The following is a 22,153-nucleotide window of genomic DNA, read 5'->3' as shown; positions in this document are numbered from 1 at the left end:
TGTCCGAGGCTCAGACTCTCTCTCCCAGTTTAAAACTAGATTAAAGACGCATCTCTTTAGCCAAGCATTCACATGATGCATCTCATACCTTTTATACTACAGTTAAATCAGATCAAATGCATTCATATTAAGAACAGCAGCTACGCTAATTATTTCCCATCTGCCTTTTTTGTTGTTATCTCGGGACGCCTGTCCCGAGATAACTCAAATAGAGTTTGTCAGCTCCAGTTAGTATCCAGCCTCTCATGGAGACTTCAGATGCCCCAACGCCTGTGATGAGACGACTCGACGCCTGTGAAGAGACGACCCAACGCCGGCGATATGTTATGCCCTAAATTTCATGATTAACTAACTGTATTTTTGTATGTATATTTTTGAAATGCATTTTCTGTAAAGCTGCTTTGAAACAATGTGTATTGTGAAAAGCGCTATACAAATAAACTTGAATTGAATTGAATTGAATTGAATTTTTTCTTTGGAAATGTTTATATGTGTATTTAAATACATCTGGAGACGTCGATAATTAGCAAATTGTGTTTCTTAACCTAGTAAAATCCAGAATTTTTATTGACTTTCGGTATTACAAGGCTATGGGGGATCTTATGTCTTTTGAATTGATTTGGTGTAATAAGGGGGCTCTGTGTGAAATAATTAATGAGAGTTTACAGTTTGCACATGGAAACATTTTTATGGTTATTTATTTGTATATTTGATATATTGAATGTGTTTTTTTTTTTGTACTCTTAGGTAGGAACTGCATGTATTAGTTTAGGTTATTTGTAATAAAGGTGTGTTAAAATTAAATTAAATTCTCTCTCTCTCTCTGTAACATTTGTGGCATTATAGATTATGACCTCCATCTATTTGTGTTTTATAATATGGATGAACAGTTAGTAATAAGCTATAAATTTAATTTCAGTCGCTGAAATTGAGAGAGGCTTGGAGTCACTGCAGAGAAATGAAAGCTTTAGCGTAAGTTCTGCCAGGAAGACTCAATCAGCGCGCCACGTAATACTTCACTTCTAACCAATCATGTGCTAATACTCGCAGTATAAAAGATCGGTAATTACATTCGTCTGAGTTCGCAGATGCTGACGGTGCCAATTACCTCCATCCTCCCCAACCACCACCAAGATGGTACCTTCCCCAACCACCACCAAGATGGTACCTTCCCCTTCATCCTCCCCACCACCACCAGGATGGTCCCTTCCTTAACCTCCAGGGGGTCGGCTGCGCCCCTGCCTTCGTCTTCAGGCAGGATATGCAGATTCCGCTACCCTCGCATTGCTCTCTAAGGACGGGGCCTACGCCAAAGAACTTTATAAATTCATGCTTGCTGGGCTGTTAATAAATATACGCTGTTATATCAATTTATCTCCCGAGTCTTTCTGGTAGAACCAGGGATCAGATCAGGCAGGCATATGCAGATATTGACCCTGATGTGGCTGAGATAGTAAGGGAGGATGAGGATGCCATGATAAATATCAGTGTGTCTTTTGGGCCCCGTTTACACATACATGGTTATTTTGGAAAAACATTTCCCTTCGGTTGTGCCCCTCGTTTACACGCAAACGGAGAATTCTCCTCTGAAACCGATTCTTTCTAAAAACTTGAGCATCTCGTTACACTGCCACCTATAGATTTGGCATGCTCTTGACGGCATATACACGGGTTCGTGTAAACGAACACTTTTCTGAAAACGGAGAGGGGTGAAATGTCCGTTTATGAAAATAACCGGCCACGTGTAAACGTAGCCTTGATGGCACCTGGCAGAAGAGAGGCTTCACGTCCCACGACGGCATTGGTGTGTGCATCGACATCCTCACTGGGCTGGTAGTGGACTTTGAGGTGCTATCCTCCTACTGCCAAGCTTGTACCCTGAGAGAGTGTGCTAGGCGAGGTGGTAAGATTACGCAGGAGGAATTTGAAAGCTGGAAGGAGAGTCATGTAGACTGTGCAAAACATTTCTCAGGGTCAAGTAAGGCCATGGAGCAGGAGGCGGCCAAGAGGATGTGGGCCAGGTCTGTGTCTCTGCATCAGCTGCGCTACATAGAGATGCTGTCAGATGGGGACAGTGATGTGATTAGCAATTCAAGGAGGTGGTTGCGCTCAACCCATACCCTGGACATGAAATTGTTAAGCTTGAGTGCATAAATCACGCTCACAAGCGTATGGGCACAGCACTTAGGAAACTGAGTGCTGAGTGTAAGTTAGGGGGCAAAGGTCAGGGTAAGCTCACTGCCAAGAAATGTAAAGCCTTGCAGAATTATTACAGGGGGGCTATTCACTGGATCAAATGAAGGCAGAAATATGGGTGGGTCTCCTCTACTCCATGTCTAGTGATAAAAGTCCTACACACACTAGGTGTAATCAATCCTGGTGTTGGTACAGGATAGCAGAGGAGAATGGAAAAAAGCCAGAGAGCCATAGTCTTCACACAGGAAACTTTTTATCACGGGAGGTGGGTCAGAAGCTCCAGTGACAGCCTGCTCAAGCGCATGCAGCATGGAGGCACTCAGAATGCCAACGAATGCCTCAACTCGGTCATTTGGGCTCGATGTCCAAAAACAGTCTTTGTGGGGAAAAGCAGAGTTGAGGCTGCAGCCAGTATAGCTATTTCTATATTTAATGAGGGTGCCTCTGCCATGCTGGCTGTGATGGAAAAACTGTGGCTTCAGAGCACAGTCGTAACTTGTCAATGCAATGAAGGATGACGACATGGTTAGGATTTCAAAAGCCAAAAGTGTCCATTCCGCTAGTGCAAAACGGAGCCGTAAAAGTGTAAGCACAGCCAAAAAAGTGAAAAGACACCAGCAGGAGATGGAGGAGGGCCCTACATATGATGCTGGCATGGATATGCAGACTGTAAATGAACTAGGTGTAAAGGTTGTGTTCTGTCAGTTTGAAGTTTGTGATGTAATGGTCTTCAGTTGAAGGCCATGTTGATGTGTTAATACAAACAAGTTAATTTAGCCTACTATTTGTATTTATAATAAAAAAAAGGTTTAAAGTTTGTTGTCATACCTTGACAGTTTCGACTGCTGACTCTGCAGTCATCTTCAGAAGCATCACGTGATGTTGCTGTGGGTGTGATATATTTTGTTTTTGTCACACCTGTGTGATGGACTGTTGATGTGTTGTTTTGTATGTTATGATCAGTGATGGATGAAGCAAGAATGAGTTTTGGATGTTATACAGTGTGATACATGGATTTTACTTGGAACTAAAGCATATTTTGTCTGTAATTAATGGCTTTCAATAGAAATTAGTAGAATTTTGCCATAAAAATCTTTAAAGGCTGTTTTCTCAAAATTAGTTTTTTAATATATCACCAAAATGCTAAAATAATTTTGAACCTTGTTTTTTTTCAAATGGTCAGATTCGTCACTTCAAAATATATGCAAATGGAATATTTAATTAGATATAGCCTGATTATCATATTTAAACATAAAATTACAGAGAACTTGCAATACATCTTTTTTTCCTATTCATGCGAGTAATCAACTGGTAAAGTTTCATGGTGATATTTTTAAGTTAAAATGTTTACCCTATTCACCTGTAGTGTCTCGCCTTAAGCATGCTGGATTAGTGAAAGATATAATATTTGCAATGAAACTTCCAAAGAAATTAGCAGTGATTAAAGTGAAAGCACATCTCACAGCTAATACTACGGAAGCTAAAGGTAATGCTCTTGCTGATGTAGCGGCTAAACAGGCTTGTTCCTATGAGACTGTGCAAGTGTGTTCAGCTACTGCAGCAAAGAAGACAATTCTGCCTCCTGAATCAATCATTGATCTGTACGAAGACGTTCCTCTATATGAAGCATGGACATGGTTAGACAAAGGAGCCACCGTGGATTCGTCCGGCTGCTGGACCAAAGGGGGAAAGTATGTTGCTCTCCGAATACACAATTTGGGTCACAGTGGTCCAGCAACGATGAATCACAGGTTCTCGAATCAATAGTGGAAAACAAAATTCAGAAAGGTAGCCACCGAAACAGTCAAAAGATACGTTACATGTCAGAAAATAATGTGCCAGCAGCAACACATACCCCAGCTCCACCAGGACCATTTCGTCACCTGCAAGTTGATTACATATCGTTGCCTCGTTGTAAGGGAAAAACAGATGTTTTGGTAGTAATAGACAAGTTCTCAAGATGGATAGAAGCTTATCCAACAGGGCGTGCTACAGCTGCACATACTGCTAAATGTCTTGTCAGATTGCATTACCAGATTGCAAGGTACACACTTCACAGGACAGGTAGTCAAGGAAGTGACTAGAATGTTGAAGATTAAGTGGAATCTTCCCTGCCCATACAGGCCACAAGCATCAGGACAGGTTGAACGATCGAACAGAACAATCAAAACCAGGCTAAGAAAATGCATCAGGAAGGAGTATCATGGGTTGAAGCGCTGCCATCTGTACTGTGTAGTATGAGAGCGTCACCTAAAAGAGCAGTAGGACTGAGCCCTCATGAGATTATTACTGTACGCCCAATGCAGATGCCAGGTGTGATTGATCCTAGAAATGCTGATGTACACTAGGGCTGCAACGATTAGTCGACATAGTCGACAACGTCGACAATAAAAAATTGTCGACAAATATCTTTGTTGTCGAGTAGTCGTTTGATCTCACGTGACCAATGTATGGGCCTGCAATATCGCATTTTGACCGCTACGACGCTGTAGCGCTAGAGTGTAATGCAGCCGTTAAATGCTTTTGCGGTAGAAGAAAAAACAGCGCGAATTACATAGACAGTAAATAAACGGTGAATTATGGCGGAGTGTAAACGAGTTCGGACCAGTAAGGTGTGGGAAAGTTTCACAAAACTGCCAACTAAAAATGCTGTCATGTGCAATACATGCAAGGCTGAGCTTGCGTTTCACGGGAGCACAACATATGTTGGAGCACTTAAGGCGAGACACGGCAGGCAAAAACATCGTTTTTTTTTCACTGGTCAATTTTGAGATTTTGGCCTATTTGTCTTCAATACCATGTTTTCTTTCAGACTTGTGCTGAAAAAAAGTCCAAAATACACATTTAGGTCTTTATTTTACTACACTTTGTCTATTTGCGTCAGTAGATTTCTCTGAAATTCAACAAAAGTTGCCGTTCTAAATCAACGCGCTGCTCCGCGATCTCTGTGTTCTTCCTTTAATCACGCACATGTCTGGAAAGCTCTCTCTCTTCTGTACAATGCTGTCGGGTCCAAATATGGTCATTTCCTTTTAATCAGTAACCAATCGTGAAAGTAAAATGGGCATTTAACCCTAAAAGCGAAATCTCATTGGCTGATGTCAATTTCTGACAACCTGATTGGTTCAGAAGCATCACGTGACGCGCTCTGAAACTCAGATGTGTGTTTTTGACTGTTTTTCTGCTCAGTTAAAGGCCATAAATGCGGTGTTTATAAGTTTTGATGTGATTTAGGTCGTTTGTATTGTTGTTGCTAATTATTTGATAAGATATTGTGTCAGTAAATAGTTGTTTCCACTAAAAAAGTATGATTTTTTACATTACAAATCTTTAAATGCCTTTTTCTCAAAATGACTTTTCTCTCATACTCCAAGTCCGAAATCTCCTCTTCAGTAGCACCTATACACACCAAACTTTCCAGTCTTGTACCTAGTTATATTATGAAGACAATTACAGAGGGATTTGTAAATATATTATTCCTAGCCTGATTTATATAACATTTTATTCCAAAAAACATGGCGAAAATACATTTTTTAAGGCTATTGACAGTATATTCTGTTTTACAGGATAACAAAAGTAGATATCCATAAATCCCTCTGTAATTTTTTCCCCATCTAATATGTGAACACAATGAAAAAAGAATTTTGAACCTGGCTTTATCCAATTCTGAGATTTCGTTTTTTTAAATATAGACAAATTAGCGCATATTTAATTAGATAATGCCTAATTTGTATATTTAAACAATAAATTACAGAAAACTTGTAATACATTTTTTTCTCATCTTAATGTAGGTAATCAACTGGGAAAGTTTCATGGTGATATCTGCTAGTTACAAATATTTCCCTATTCACCTGTAGTGTCTCGCCTTAAGAGAAAGCATCCCGGATCAAAAGGAGCCGGTGAGAGGTGAGTGTTCAATCTCCAGGTGAAGCTAACTAAATAGTTGTAAATCTCTTTATTAGAGAATGCAATACTACCATTAATAAAAGTGATAATATTAAAAATTATAATATAAATACAGTAATGTGATTATTTATTTTGCATAGAATAAAGCTTGATCGAGCTTAGGAGTCAGGGCTGTTTTTATTATTGTAACACTAGGTAAATAGCTATTACATTAATATAAACACAATTAACTAACATGAACAAAAATGTTAACAAAAATTAATAATGTTACAAATGTGCTGCTCATATTAGTTAGTTCATGTTAGTAAATACATTAATGTTTACAAATTAAACTGTTACCTTAGTGTGAATTGCTTCTAGATTTCAAACTAAACACCCAGTAAAGATGATGACTAAACAACAGTTTAATCACTAAGAGAGTTAAAATAAAATGTTTTTTCTTTGCAAAAAAGATCTTTTCTTTGCATTCCTGCAACATCCACTCCAGCAGAACGGATCTTCTCAGCTGCAGGAAACATTTGCTCACAAAAAAGAGCAAGCTTGTCACATGAACATGTTGATATGCTGACCTTCCTTCATTTTAATTCAGCACTTATTTGAAAATCCAAAAAAGCCAGTGCAGAAAGGACACAAGTTACTTACTGCTTTTCATTAAACTGAACACTTGGTTTTAGAAATAAAGCTCTTAATACTGCTGCCAAGAGATATTTACATTCAAACATATTTTTGTCTGCAATGCAGCTGATTTATTTTTGTTGACCTGTTTAGTTGGAGGTTCATTAAAGTTAATTAAAACACCATTTCAAAAGCTGAAGTGATTTTTTTTTTTTTTAAGATTATAATATGTATAACTCAATGTTTTAACTTATTGAAAAGGCTGAATAATCATTCCAAACTTACTGATTAGTCGTCAATATAATCGACGATTAGTCGATTAATCGGTCCAATAATCGTTAGATTAATCGATTATCAAAATAATCGTTTGTTGCAGCCCTAACACATTGCCTCAGATGCCCTGATTGCTTACTGTGAACACCTTACAAAGGCAGTACAGAGTGCCAAAGAGAGATTTGAGTCGTGTTGGCCGACTCCACCAGAAGGTGGACACACAATCATACCAGGTCAATGGGTCATGATAAAGTCATTCAGAAACAAGCCATTAGAGCCTAAGTGGTACGGACCACATCAAGTGATGTTGATTACAGCAGCTGCAGTGTTGTGTCAGGGAAGGAAAACCTGGATTCACGTGTCACACTGTAAAGTTGTTCCCCCACCTACAGGGATAGGATAAGGCAGACACATGGACCAGTGAGGAGCCCAGGGAAGAACCAAATGCAACAGGCTTCGGGGGCCAACCCTGCGGTGAAGACTCCATCATAGGCCTTTCCCATCCACTAGTCCATCAACAATAGCAGACCCTGAAAAGGATACAACCCTAGTGTTTGAACAAATATTGCTCAACTGTCTTTTGTTTTCTTTCTTACTCTGTGCAGATACCACTTGATTGCCATCCAGAGACCCATATGCACCGACCTCCTCACCTGCGTATGAAGCCACAACCTTCCAGAAAACAACTAGACCCACTGCCGAGCCACCTATCACAAAAAAACAAAACACACACAACGCAGAGACTCAAAAACAGAAACTTCAGGCATCCATCAACATGATCAAGATTGCCGTACCAGTAACCATCATGGACATCGCTGTTACGACCCTTGGGATAGGGAAGCAACAAAAACAAGGGACACACGAAACCAAATTATAGGCTCAAAAGTAATATTTATTTAATTACAAAATAAGGCAACACTAAATAATAAAAGGAAAACAATTAAAGAAGATAACAATGTTTCTGAAGTCATCAGCAAGATCAGTGTGTAGAGCATGATGCATGGTTGAAATGTAATGGAATGTTGAAGTACAAATGTAAATGCAAATGAAAAATTAGGATGTTATCTTTCAAATGAGACCATTTCCCAGTTTCTGTGAGCTTTTATTGGTAATAAAAACCTTTTCGAATGAACTGAGATCATAGCATCATATCTCCAGGAGGCACGCCGGTGATGCACAACACTGGTGACAAAAATGATGCACATATAATGAATGATATAAATCTGGAGGATATGGATCCTGTTCTGGATTGTAATATACCACACAGATTTTATAATTTGTAAAATTATAAGTCTTGTATCTTCTGAAATAATAAAACTGATCATCAATAAAATCATAAACCGCGTTTTATTTTTTATTTTATTATAGCACAGACAACATATATTATAATATTTATCAGATTGAGCAGTGTTTTATGTAATTCAAAAGGGTTTTCTGTAAAATGAAACTTTGGAATATTGCATGTATCCTCTGTATATGGGTCTGGGGAGAGATTTAGATTTGGGTAGGTTGGAAGTTACATAAAAAAAGGTCAAATTCCTCCCTTCAGATCAATTTGAACATCTTTTTCATTTTTTATTATACAGAAAAAAATATTTTTTCCAGTGTTTGCTGGCATCTAGAGGAAACCGCCATAACTGTGTGCATGGTCCTAGAGCCCACAGGGTCTGAGTTATACACTTTTAAAAATTATTTAAAATAAAAAAGCGCCTCTTTTTTTTGTTTATTAGAACTCAGACAACATATACTTAAATGTTTATCACTCTTAACACAGTTTCATTAAACTTCAAATGACACCAAAATTGTCCATTTTGACAAAACTATGTTGAAATGGTAAGCTTTTCAATTTGGGTATGCAAATCCAGGCGGAAATCCCCCAAAATGGTCTCGGATCTTAAGGAGCATTTCCAAAAGCCTGGACCAAATATTACAAAGCCTTACAAAATTTGCTAAACCTGGGGCCAATATAAGGGACTACAGTGTTTACAATGAAGCTGATTTATGGGGAGATGTCTGCAAAGACTTGGAAGTGCCGAATACATCAGCGAATTGGCTAACATTTCGTAAAGCCACTGCACATCTTTGGAAGGTATTTTCTCTTCTGTAAAATGAAAATATTTAAATCCATTAAAATGCCATTTAGTTTTTATCATGGGTTTTCTTTTTGTTGCAAAATATTATATATTTTTACAAAACAGCTCGGTTTCTGCTTCAGTATTAATGACAAAGTTAAGAGTTTCTAAACTCTTTAATGTACTTTAAAGTTTTTATGCATATACCTTCTAAAATGTAAAATAACAATATTTTAGTCATGATAATATTGAAAAGTTGCCATGAAGTTATTTTTAACTTTCTCTTTTATCAGGAAACTTCAGGAGCGGCTCAAAAGTGAGATATGATGATGATGTTGAGGAGATAGCTTGTGGAGAGCACAATTCCTCCGCTGATCGATAAAATAACTCTATGGGCAGTATGTAAGTCCCATAATATTCATCCGTCCAGGCCGAGTTTTTTCACCCTGGCTGTGTGGAACACTATTTTATTGTTTGCTCCTTATAGGATGCTACTTATTACGGGAATGATGCTGTTTGAGCCCCTCTTCCCGGACTCTCTGCGAGTCCCTGGTGATCATGCACTATATGAGCCCCAGGCACCTGCCCTTGGGACTTTGGTGTTGGATCTCAGCACGCACAGCATTTCACACTGTGTTCTCCCAGCGTAAGATACTACGCAGTACGAGAGTACTCTCATAAGAGAACGTACTCGGTTACTAACGTAACCTCGGTTCTCTCTAGAGAGGGAACAAGTACTGCGTATCTTGCCTTGCCTGCAACGCGCTCTGGTTCACTTCGGCGATGAAAATCAGAGTATATCAGCCTGTCGAGCTATATTTGTAGGCCCAAGCCACGCCTGTTTCGGCGGGACGTTACGTAGTTGGCGCGAAGCATCCCCATTGGATCTGACATCACGAGAGGCCTCTCTCGATAGGCTGCTGCTGTTGCCGCAGGACAGCCAATAGGCGCACGAGCCGTCTTGCCTCTGTCTGCATGCTGCCGCAACGCGTTTTGCATTATTTCAAAATTAAGGATAATTTTTGGCTTCAATATCTCGTGGAAAAGAGTTTTTCCCCTAGCGTAAGATATTACGCAGTACTTGTTCCCTCTCTTGAGAGAACCGAGGTTATGTTAGTAACCGAGTACGTTTTACTTTCAGATCCAATTGAAATGCGTAAGAGAGCAGTTCGTTTTTATGAAAAGTTGTATAAAAATTAGTCTAAAGAAGATCAGTGTATAGAACAATGTCCAAATTTTAATCTTAACCGTTCTATTTCATCAGAAACGATCTGAAAACAGGGCTTTAAGTGTAAAATACCGAACTTGTCTTTAATAAACCCATGACATTAGAGGAGTTGTATAAGAATCTTCAAAACATAGAATGTGGTTGAGTTCCTGGAATGGATGGAATTCCAATTGAGTTTTATAAGTCTTGGAATATAATTGGAGAGGATTTATTGGAAGTTTTGAATAATAGTTTAATCGAAGGATGTCTACTTTTAATCACCAAAAAAAGGTGATTTAACTCAAATAACAAGTTGGCGACCTGTTTCTTTGTTATGTTGTTATTTTAAAATACTTTCAAAAGTGTTAGCAACAAGACTTAGAAAGGTTTTAGAAGAGGTTATACATCCAGATCAGTCTTATTGCATCCCTGGCAGGTCAATATTTGATAATGTTTGAGGGATTTTGAAGCATACGTAATTGGCTTTTCCTTCTGGAGAAGCACAGCGCCTGGGCCGCCTTTTGACACATCGACCTGCAGGTGGAGCTCTTTACTACACTGAAAAAAAAGTTTTTTCACAGAGATATACTGTATTATTTTACAGATAGTTTCGATTTTTTTAACATTACGTGTAAATGCCATTAAAATACAGAAATTTTTTTTTATTAAAAACAGTAACCATAAAATAAAAGTAATAATCTGTAAATTCATATAATGAGAAATTATATATATTTTTTACAGGATTAATCTTTTTTTTTAATTGGCTTGAATGTTAAATTACATTAAATTCTATGTAAAAAAAAAAAAAATGAAGGTAAATACATGTAAAAAAACAATCGTAAAAAAACGGTAAAAAGTCTGGCAGCAAAGTTGCCAAACACTTACCGTGAAATTAAAGTAAAAAAAAACTTAAGTTATTCTACGGAATAATTCTGTTTCTTAAATACAGATATTTACTGTAAACATTTTCTGTATTTTTACAGTTCCACTGCTGAAGAATGAAAAGAAAATCTCATTAAAAAATGTCTGTAGAATGTTAAAACAAATGAATAATTATGCATATAAACTGGAAATTATTGCATAAATACCTTAAAATTAAACAATTAAATGAAGTATTCTGTTTTTACACAGTATTCTTTGGTAAATTCATAACATTATCAATTACATCCACAATAACTCCCCGTCAAAGTACAGATTTTTAGATGTAAAACACACAAAAAATTACATAACATTACTTAAAATACCGTATTTTAAAAGCTTTAGTCTTTTATTTTATGGAATTTTCAAATCTATTAATATAAAATTCCTGAAAATAAGATCACATTATAATAAGCCATATTTTTTTATAGTCATTACTTCATATAAACAATATTTGACAGAACTTTACAAGCATTTATCTAATATATCTACGTAATTTCCCCATTAATGTATGGGGTTTATTTTGAATAAACATACTTTTATAGTAATTAAAACCAACTATCCAATATATCTACAGACTTTCCCTATTAATGTATGGGGTTTACTTTGAATGAACATACTTTTATAGTAATTACAAGCAATGATCAAATATATTTACGTACTTTTCCCATTAATGTATAGGTTTACTTTGAATAAACTTACTTTTATAGTAATTAAACGCAACTATCCAATATATCTACATACTTTTCCTATTAATTCAAGGAGTTCACTTTATATAAACATTGTTTTATAGTAAATAAAAGCAACTATCCAATATATCTACATTACTTTACCATTAATGTATAGGGTTTATTTTATATAAACATTGTTTTATAATACTTAAAAGCAACTATCCAATATATCTAAATACTGTTTCAATTAATTCAGGGAGTTCACTTTATATAACAAATGTTTATAGTAATTAAAAGCAATTATCCAATACATTTACAAACCTTTCCCATTAATTCATGGAGTTCACTTATATAAACTTTGTTTTAATTTAAAGCAGCTATCCGATATATCTACATTCTTTTCCTATTAATGTATGGAGTTTACATTGTTTTATAGTAAATAAAAGAAACCTTTCCAATATATCTACAGACCATTAATGTATGAGGTATACTTTCCAAAAGCATTTTTGACAGTAATTAAAATTAACGATCCAAGATATACATGTCAGACACTCTTCAGAGTAATATTTGTTCTTGCAGTGTATACATAGGTTCATTTCAGCTTATTCAATTTGGTCTCATATGTGCTGTGTGTTGGTGCTGTAATTGCTGTCAAACTATCTCCGAATGCAAATTCTAGAACCAAGTCTTGTATTTAGCTTGTAATTTGCAGTTATTTGAAGAGGGCTTAACAAAAGGCACCGAGACAGGTAAAACCAGTTTATACTTATTGAAGCACTGTATGAGGCTAAACCAGAGTTTTCCTGTTCAGTTGGCCCAATATTATTCTAATAGAACTGCAATATGTAAGTTTATTGTAACAACAATAATATTCCCATTGTGTGAAAAAGATTCTGAATTTTTACAGAATTTATTTTAATAGGCACAGCAAACATTTTCTCATAAAAGTAAGTGCCTTTTTCACATGAAGAATAATAACAAATACCCTGCTCTTCTGAACTACAACAACTGTGGACTCATTTCGTTTTAAAATATTTTTCCCAAAACAGAGGTTCTGTGAGAGTCCTGGATAATTTTAACCCAAACCTCAAATTAGCCTACTTCTTAATACCGAAGTTCCAATCATTATTAAGGCTTTTAAAAAACAATAGTAAAGAATTATCAAACCGTTAAAACTTGTTAGCACCAGTGTTGGGCAAGTTACTTTTAAAAAGTAATTAGTTACAGTTACTAGTTACTTCTTCCAAAAAGTAACTAAATTAGTTACTCAGTTACACATTTTAAAAGTAACTAGTTACTTAAAGTAACTATTGCATTACTTTCAAGTAAAATTTAATTTTAAATGCTCAAATGTGACCCCACCTCTACCCCTCTTTAACGAAACTTAAATACATGTGCATGTTCAATTATTTATGATAAATCTGAATATTATAATGAAATTGACACTTAATACAATACATTATTAACAGAAACATGAAACATTGTACACACATCTAAAAAAAAAAAAAAGTGAGACTAGCCTCCAATCAAATGCCATGTGTATGTATATTATGTTTATATAGTGGATCGATGCAAATAACACAATAGATGTTTTTACATTAGTTCCTTTAATTTCTTGAAGGAAAAAGTAATGTCTATACTTCCATTTAGAGATAAGGCTACTTTTGGATAATTTGGGCTCGTCGCCATACCCGTCTCTTGTTGACTGACAGGCTTGTGTTGTTCCTTGTGTGTCCTGTCCTGTCCGGCTATGCGTTATGATGGGTCGTTCGCAATTCATGAGCATTAGTGATGATGGGTCGTTCGCGAATGAGCGTTAGTGATGATGGATCGACTCGTTCGCGAATGAGCTTTTGATGGGTTGTTCGCGATTCGCGAATGAGCCGGCTCTTTTAGGTGAACGTCGGGAGCTGGCTCGCATATCTGAAGAGCCGACAAATTTAGCCTATAGAAATTAAATAATTATGTAATAAAAATTGAAATATTATAGTCAAAGTCATTTAAAGAGCCGTTTGTGAGCCAAAAGAGCCGGCTCTTTTCAGTGAGCTGAGTCAAAAGAGCCGAATGCCCGTCACTACTATGCGTGCTTTCGAACACCCGCCCAACTCTACCTCTGATTGGCTTACAGTGAAATTTTACTCTACCTCAGCCAATCGTCAGCATGTATGCGCTTATCTCGTGCTCTGCCCACTAACCAAGGAAGAACAGTAAAAAAAAGTATTTGCCTCTCGCTCAGAGATCTAATTGGTCTGATGAAAAAAAACCCAGCTTCATCAGTTATAGTAACGCGCCGCATTTTTTGGCAGTAACGGTAACGGCGTTATTAAGAGGAGAAGAGTAATCAATTAGATTACTCGTTACTGGAAAAAGTAATTCCGTTAGTAACGCCGTTATTTATAACGCCGTTATTCCCATCACTGGTTAGCACACAGCTTAAAAACCTCAAAAGCGAACCGAATGTGTGCAATTATTAACATTTTACATATTAACAAATTATTTACATTGGTAATCATGAAACTGACATATTGACCACACTTTCTTCCTGTTTTCACAAATCCTCCAGTCCTGCTGTACCTGGATTCTCTATAATTTACAAAAACAGAAAGATAAGGCACACAGTACCTTAGCAAAAAATATAAATAAAAGACAAATTGAGCAATGGCTTGTTACCTTGACAACTAAAGTCATCATTATAAACAGAGCTACTGTAAAGAGTAAGTGCAATTAGGTGTGTAAAACGTAAAGCTTAGCTAGTGTTATGAAAAAAAAGCATAACAGCATTTGCTAATCTAATGAAGTTCACAAAATGCTCACACAGATAAATAGATATCACAGAAAATTTGAATATCGTGGTCACACACACACACACACACACACACATATACATACATATATATATATATATATATATATATAGGGCTGGGCGATAAAACGATAACGATAATTATCGCAATATAATTTTTCTCGATAAAATGATATCAAGAGTTCGATAAATGTTCGATAATGTTTTTGCGCCAAAAGCGGAACGAATCTCATTTGAACCGCGCGCCACACGGACCGTTTATCCGCTCGACTCAAAGTCCGAACGGCAGCGCAGCGCAAGTTCACTAGAGCAGACGCATTTCTGATCGGTCTCGGTCAGGAGATCCAGTGAGAAGCGCTTGAATTCAGCGAGGAACACAAATGTCTCAGTGATTTAAACCAGTTTAAAGGCAGATGAGACTGCGCTGACGAACAGGAGAAACACTGTGTGCGCAACGATACAGTCAGAAGGCTTTTCCTTCGACACATTCCCATCATTTACCACGGATTTAAAGTTACTGTAACGTTAGCCTAGTAATATTAACTGCACCATGAAATGTGGGATATATATATTGAATTGTATAATATTATTAATGTAGACAATGTATTAAAGGACTAATGGAATATAATTACAGTTTTTAATAGACTAATGGAATATAATTACAGTTTTTAATAATGTATTTAGGCTACTGGTTTTCATAAATACCATAGAAACCATAAAGTTACATTTTATCTGTGGTTATCATGATCTAAATGCACGATGCTGGATGACCAATGGTTAATTTTAATAAAACTAAAGAATATTACATTTTACCAAATAAAAATAATGTTGTTACTTTTTTTTAACAGATGTTACTGTTTTTGTTAATGAACATAAATTGTATATAGTTAAATCTGCATCCTAACTCAAGCTAATACTACTGAAATAAAGATATTTATTTTGTTAAGGAAAAATGACAAATGTTTGAATGTTCTACCTCGGATTTGTGAATGTTCACCTCAATCACCTGTGAACACATGTGTTTGTCATGATATGTTCTGACAATAAAGAGTAGTTTAAAAACACAACGCTCTGGTTTCTACAGCTTTCACTTAGGAGTAAAAATCTGTCTTTAAACTTGAAATAAATAAAGATTTGACATTTATCGATAATTATCGATATCGACTGATATAAAAAAAAATATCGTGATATTTTTTTTTGCCCATATCGCCCAGCCCTATATATATATATATAAATAGCATTCCTAGAAAATATTCCCAAAAACAATGACATTTACTTTTACTTACCACACACCACTATGCATGGGGTTGTGGGGAGATTTTGAGTGTTCACTTCTGTCGAAATACAAGTATCCTCGACACTGAAGGACATCTTGTCCTGATCTTCCTTGAAGTGGGCTAACAGCATTAACACAGCCCCACAGTAATCTTGAGCTGTAGCCTCTATTAGAGGAAGTAGTTTGGCAGCAAGACTTCCTCTTTCTGGGCGCAGACTCTTGAAGTATCCCAGGACCTTTCTGAACTTTTTATTCATGGCCTCTTAAAATTTTTCATCTATGTGGACCAGTGTTGGGAACGTTACTTTAAAAAAGTAATTAGTTACTCACTACTTGTTCCAAAAAGTAACTGAGTTAGTAACTGAATTACTCTATAATAAAAGTAACTCGTTACCAGGGAAAGTAGCTATTTGCGATACTGTTAAAAAAAAAAAGTTGCTATAATCCAAAGAATTTGGATTTTTGTGAGCAGTTTTCACAAGTCAGATTAAATGAGTAGAACAGACGGTGTTTGTACATAACTTTCGATATTTATTGCACGTCGACAGACAGCAAGAGGTTTATCCTGCACTTCAAGTATTATCTTTGTAAGAAAAGTAAACAGTTACACCATATAAAGTGCATTTAACTCTAGCAAATTAAATGAAACTCTCTCAACCTGAGACAATGGTCAAGAAAACAACCTGGCGAACTAGCATCTGTGGTGGAGGTATCCGTGTTTTTTGCCACTAGCTTTGTAGATGCGTGTGTCAATGTGAGATGCTTCATTAAATTAGAGTTGCTTACAACGGATGTCGACAAAGTCTTCGCTCCTGGACATAATGTACATGCACGTTCTTGCCTTTGACCACAATGAATTTGAAGTAGTGCTTATATCTCCACCTTGAAAATGCCAACTTTTCATCGGATTGCTCCTGACTCGCCATCTCTGCTGCTCCGTCGAATCTGTTTAGCGGTTGTGTGTGTGTGTGTGTGGCGCCTGAGGTGTATTCCAGAAAGCAGGTTATGTGACATACCCGGGTATGTTTAAGAGTAATAAGTAAGCGGATAATCTCAAACTTTCGGTTCCAAAAACGGAGGTAACTTTCAGGGTATGTTAGTAGTCATAGCAACTCAGTCTCTGAACTTAAAGGGGTGGTTCAGGATTTTGGACATCGGATCTCATTTTCAAGTTAGCCTAGTTGTTATTCATCAGTGGGGACAGTTTTCAAAAATTTTCATCCAGTCCCTCCAGTTACATAGTTCGCCGATGCTAGGCTAGCGCTAGTCAACAGTATCTGCTAGCCTGCCATTAAAAACTGTTTTACCCACTCCACAGTACACCACAAGCAAATAAATTATAACGGCAGACTGTCGATGTAAATGTCTGTTGAGAGAATAATGTTAGAAATCAAACTACCCTTTCATTGCATTGCAATAGTTACACTTTGTTCCCTGTATTTATTAGCACAGTCTACAGCAGCGGCGGACTGATATTAAGTTACCTAGGCAACCGACAGAGTCTCCACATGACGCAAGTGTATTTACCTGCCGCTGACACTCATCACTACAGAAGCAGAGTATATTTCACTAAGAAATCAACATAGGACTATGGCCACGTTTGAAAGCCATGCCAATGTTTCAGACTTTGGAGACGAGGAATGTGTTTTAATCAACGAACCGTACATGTGTGAGCCGGAATACACAGACGAAGACTAGCTTCATAGATAGCTATAGTAGCCTAACAAAAGTTATTATCTGTTCATCTGCTGTTGGTGCATATGGAAAGACGGCTGGAACTGCATTCCTTGTCAGTGACTTATGAACGTTTCGATTATGGGGTTTTTCAAAGTCGTCTGGTCTAAAATTATCACTACAAATTCGCAACTTTAGTAGACTCTCTGCCGGTGTCTCGTTGTCCAAGCCAGCAGAAAGAAGCCACAGTTGGTTCCTTTCTGGATCTCTCAATGGAAATTTGTGGAAACTTTTTGCATGACCATCTATTTGGTTTATTTTTACAATTTCGAAATGCACAACGAATCACCATGTTGCCAATTCCTTAGTTTACAATCGAATGTGTTTCAATATCGTTGTTCAAGGCTACTACTAGCTAGCTAGACGTCCCGTCTGTAGTGCGCGCGCTTCTTTTCTGTGTTTACTTTTCGGCGCAGTACTACTAACCGGAGCAAAGTAAAATTCCGCCGCTGCTGAGAAACTAGTTCCTGTAAATGTAATGCGATCATTGAGATGTAAGAGTACCGGTACTTTGATTTCTAACATTATTCTCTCAATAGACATTTACATCGACAGTCTGGCGTTGTAATTTATTTGCTTTTGGTGTACTGTGGAGTGGGTAAAACTGCTTTTAATGGCAGGCTAGCACAGATACCATTGACTCGCGCTAGCCTAGCATCGGCGAACTATGCAACTGGAAGGACTGGATGAATTTTTTTTAAAACTGTCTCCACTGATGAATAACAACCAGGCTAACTTGAAAATGAGGTCCGATGTCCAAAATCCTGAACCACCCCTTTAACCTGCTCCGGAGCAGGTTATGTTCCAGGGTTAGTTTGTTTCAGAGAGGTGACGGAGCATGGCGTGCCCTTTTGAAGACGATCCAGTGGATGTGGAAGCACAGATAATACGAAATCTTTTCCGCCGTGAGAGGGTGATATGACCACGTATCGATGTGTTTTCGTATCCAAATAAATATTTTCGGGAGCGTTACCGTTTTTCAAAAGAATCTTTATTTTATTTAACAAAGATTTCGAAACCACACATAGCAAACGTGACACATCGCGGATTAGCGCTGAACACGGAGCACATTTTGTGCATTGCCCTTCACTTTTTTGCGACGGGGAGTTTTTTGTATACAGTAGGCGTTGCAGAGCATGTGGGAAAGTCAACTGTGTGTAGGGCTGTTCGTACAGTATGCATTGCACTCAAACGGTTCCTTCACACTTTTGTGCAGTTCCCTGGCCATAAACCACTGAGGGTCATTAAAGAGGAATTCCACAGAGTGGCGGCTTTGTCCGTTCTATGATATTCTATGACAGACCATTTACTTAATCTATTCATACTGTGTAGTCATTTTAAATGTTTCTAATTATATAACTTTCAATTTCAGGGTTCCCAAATGTGATTGGGTGCATTGATGGAACCCACATTCCCATTAAAGCTCCTTCAGTCAATGAAGGAGACTATGTTAATAGGAAGTCAATCCATAGCATCAATGTGCAGGTGACAATAGTTTTTTTGGGTGCTAAATGTTTGGGTGTTTAAACCATTAAATCACCCTCATTACTGGTCCCCACTAACTAGATAATATGTGATGCAACCCACCTCATCACTAATGTTGAAGCCAAATGGCCAGGGTCTGTACATGATGCCAGAATGTTTAGGGATCCATCATTGTGCCACAAATTTCAACAGGGTATGTTTTGCCTTTTTATGCAATTATACACTTTAACTACCTTTATAGGACACTTCAATGGTTACTTGCTGGGGGACAGAGGGTACCCTTGTCTGCCCTATATGATGACATCCTACCCTGAACCTGAGCCTGGACCACAGGCACAATTCAACCTGGCCCACAGCAGAACACGGGTCAAGGTGGAAATGACCATAGGCATCCTGAAGGCAAGGTTTCAGTGCCTGCGTGGGCTCAGGGTCAGCCCAGAAAGGTCATGTGACATCACAGCGCTTGTGTTGTTCTTCACAACATTGCCACACTGAGAGGTGAGAGGGCCCCCCCTTCTCTTGATGAAGATGGCCAAGAGGAACCCCCAGTGAACCCAGTAGACCAAAGAGATGGCAGGGTGGTACGAGACATGATTTGCCAAAATCACTTTAATTAAAAACCAGTTAACAGTCAAGTGTTGTTCATTGTTTCTTTATTTCCTGTAACAAAAGACATTTGTATTTATTGCTTTAGATTTCATTCAACAACAAATGACAGATTGATGTTCACACACTGTTTCCCACCTTAAGCTGGTGCTCCAGCAATTCAATTTCAAGTCTGGCCTTTTTCAGGTTAAGCCTTTTCTCCTCCATTTGAAGCTGTAGAAGGTCCATCTCCATGTCACTTTTTCTGATTTGCTTTTGAAGGTGGACCTTATATAGCTCTTTGGCAGGCAACTAGAAAGACAGAATAATTAAACGACTGAAAAGTCTGTAATACAAACACAGACCAAATATTTAAATGAGGAAGGAGAACTGCAGAACATTTCTTACACTGCTAAGATTCTGTGTGGAGGTAGATGGACCCTCAACTGTATTAAAATCTCCTGCCATATTCTGTAAAATGAAAATTACAATTTATTTATTCTCTTATGTAAAAAAGGGGGGAATGCATTCTATGCATCATACCTCTATGGGCCTCCCGACATTTTCTGTTTCTGTCACAGCAGAAGTGGTCTCTTCATCGTCATCCTGCAGTGAAAATAAGGAAGGATGCTTGGTCTAGCTAGCAAACAGAAACCTAAAGACAATAATCACTTACAACTGTGACAGAGTGTGGTGTTGCAGGAGGATCCAATAATACAATGTGGCCATCAGCAACTGCAAGATAATTAAACCAATAAGATAATCATGCATATTCAATACTCAATGTATATCTTAAACAAATACAACTAATAAAGAAGGACATTAGGAACATCTAAGAGTACTAGTAATAAGATTACAGTATACAGCTGCAGTTAAAGCAGCATGCATACTGCACAAGTGAATCAATGACTGTAAAATGCATTCAAAATGCCTTTTTAAAATGGTGACAGTGTTGATGATTTTCTTTATTAAAATACTGACCAAAAAAAAAACCAGTGAAAACATCAATAAATCATAAGTATTAATATGGTACACCTACATTTTACTAAGCCACTTGTCTTGGTAGCTGAGTCTGACGAACTGCCCCCTGGAATCCCATCGACCACATGTCGCCCTTTATTAAGGGACAGTGCCAGCTCCTCAGCTGGGGTGAGTGGAGGTGGAGGTGGACCCCCACCTGTTTTACGGGCCTCAGCCTTCTTTCTATTGGCTACATAGAAAACTAAATTACATTAAATACTAAATTACATGGCGTCAGTAACAAGTTTAGTAAGTTTAGAAAATATTACCGGAGAATGTTTTTGTGTTTCATTTTGACTTGGCTCACACTTCTTCTGGCTCCAGAAGGATTACACCTGATAAAACAAGCCAACATATAACTAGCCAATTATGTGCATTACTAGTGTAATATTAAGAAATGTATGGAGGCCAACAAGTAATTACTTGAATATTTTTACATGCCCCAAATAATTTTTGCCTAATGAAAGGGGAACATAGCCCATTTATAATTTTCTAAACTCACGCATTTACTCTGTCCGTTATTTTTTGCCAAGCCAACTCTCTTTCTTTTGCTGATGCAGCAGTATTGCTTTTTTTAGTTATAATGGGATTATAATCTTCATACGCAAGCATTAAAACCTCCAACTCAGCTTCACCGAAGTATGCAGCTCGCTTTTTTTCTCCCTTGGTTTCCATGGTGACTCCTGAAATCGGCCATCCATTGAAAATGTCTTTATGTACTCGGCGTGCACGCGCATTAACTCTAGGTTACCAATAGGAGGTTGATTAAACTAACTCCTCACAGGTGTTTTGGAACCGACATACCCAGAGTAAGCAAGTTTGGGGTTAATCAACCAAGAGTTCAAGGTTTATCTGACGGTAGGTTAACCTTGCTTTCTGAAATACACCCCTGGCGCGGGTGCTGGTATGTGTGTAAAAACACTGGCTCTGATTGGCTACCATGAAACATGACTCTGCCTTAGCCAATCATAATCGCTTACCTCGTTATTAACCCACCTCCTCACTAGCTGTGAGCCAGGGGTGCGTTCGGAATCGGATTACAGTTTATTCAATCAATGCATATAACGCACCGCATTTAAAGTCCAGTAACGTTAACGGCGTTGTAACGACGGGAAAAGTAATTAGTTAGATTACCCCGTTACTGAAAAAATAACGTTGTTACCTAACCAAACACTGATGTGGACACCGGTTAGTTGCCAGAAATGAAAAGACAGGGCCATTCTTCTTTCAAGGTATGTGTCTCTTTTTCATTTAGAACATCTCTTCTCTGGGAGGCAAATGTGTTGATCATCAATGTCTCTATTTTCTTCTCGTCTTTCTCATTTTCATCAAAAATGTTGTGTAGTTCCTCTTTAATCTTCCTTTGCTCTTCAAGATTCCCAGGCAGTTGTG

At 37.6% G+C, this 22,153-nt stretch overlaps 2 long non-coding RNA genes across 2 annotated transcripts in view; both read right to left on the bottom strand.

Annotated features, from left to right (window-relative positions):
• LOC306999438 overlaps window positions 1–22,153 on the bottom strand; it is a 743,560-nt gene that overhangs the window by 129,627 nt on the left and 591,780 nt on the right. The window lies entirely within an intron of this gene.
• LOC306999256 lies at window positions 20,188–21,277 on the bottom strand. Its single transcript, XR_013797796.1, has 3 exons — window positions 20,781–21,277; window positions 20,418–20,476; window positions 20,188–20,347 (listed from the first exon to the last, which is right to left on the bottom strand). It is a non-coding gene; the product is annotated as an uncharacterized lncRNA (long non-coding RNA).

This window comes from Phoxinus phoxinus (genome assembly GCF_949152265.1).
Source record: "Phoxinus phoxinus genome assembly, chromosome: 5".
Classification (NCBI taxonomy): Eukaryota; Metazoa; Chordata; class Actinopteri; order Cypriniformes; family Leuciscidae; genus Phoxinus; species Phoxinus phoxinus.
The sequence above is the reverse complement of the archived record's forward strand: the minus strand, read 5'-3'. Positions and strand labels throughout refer to the sequence as shown.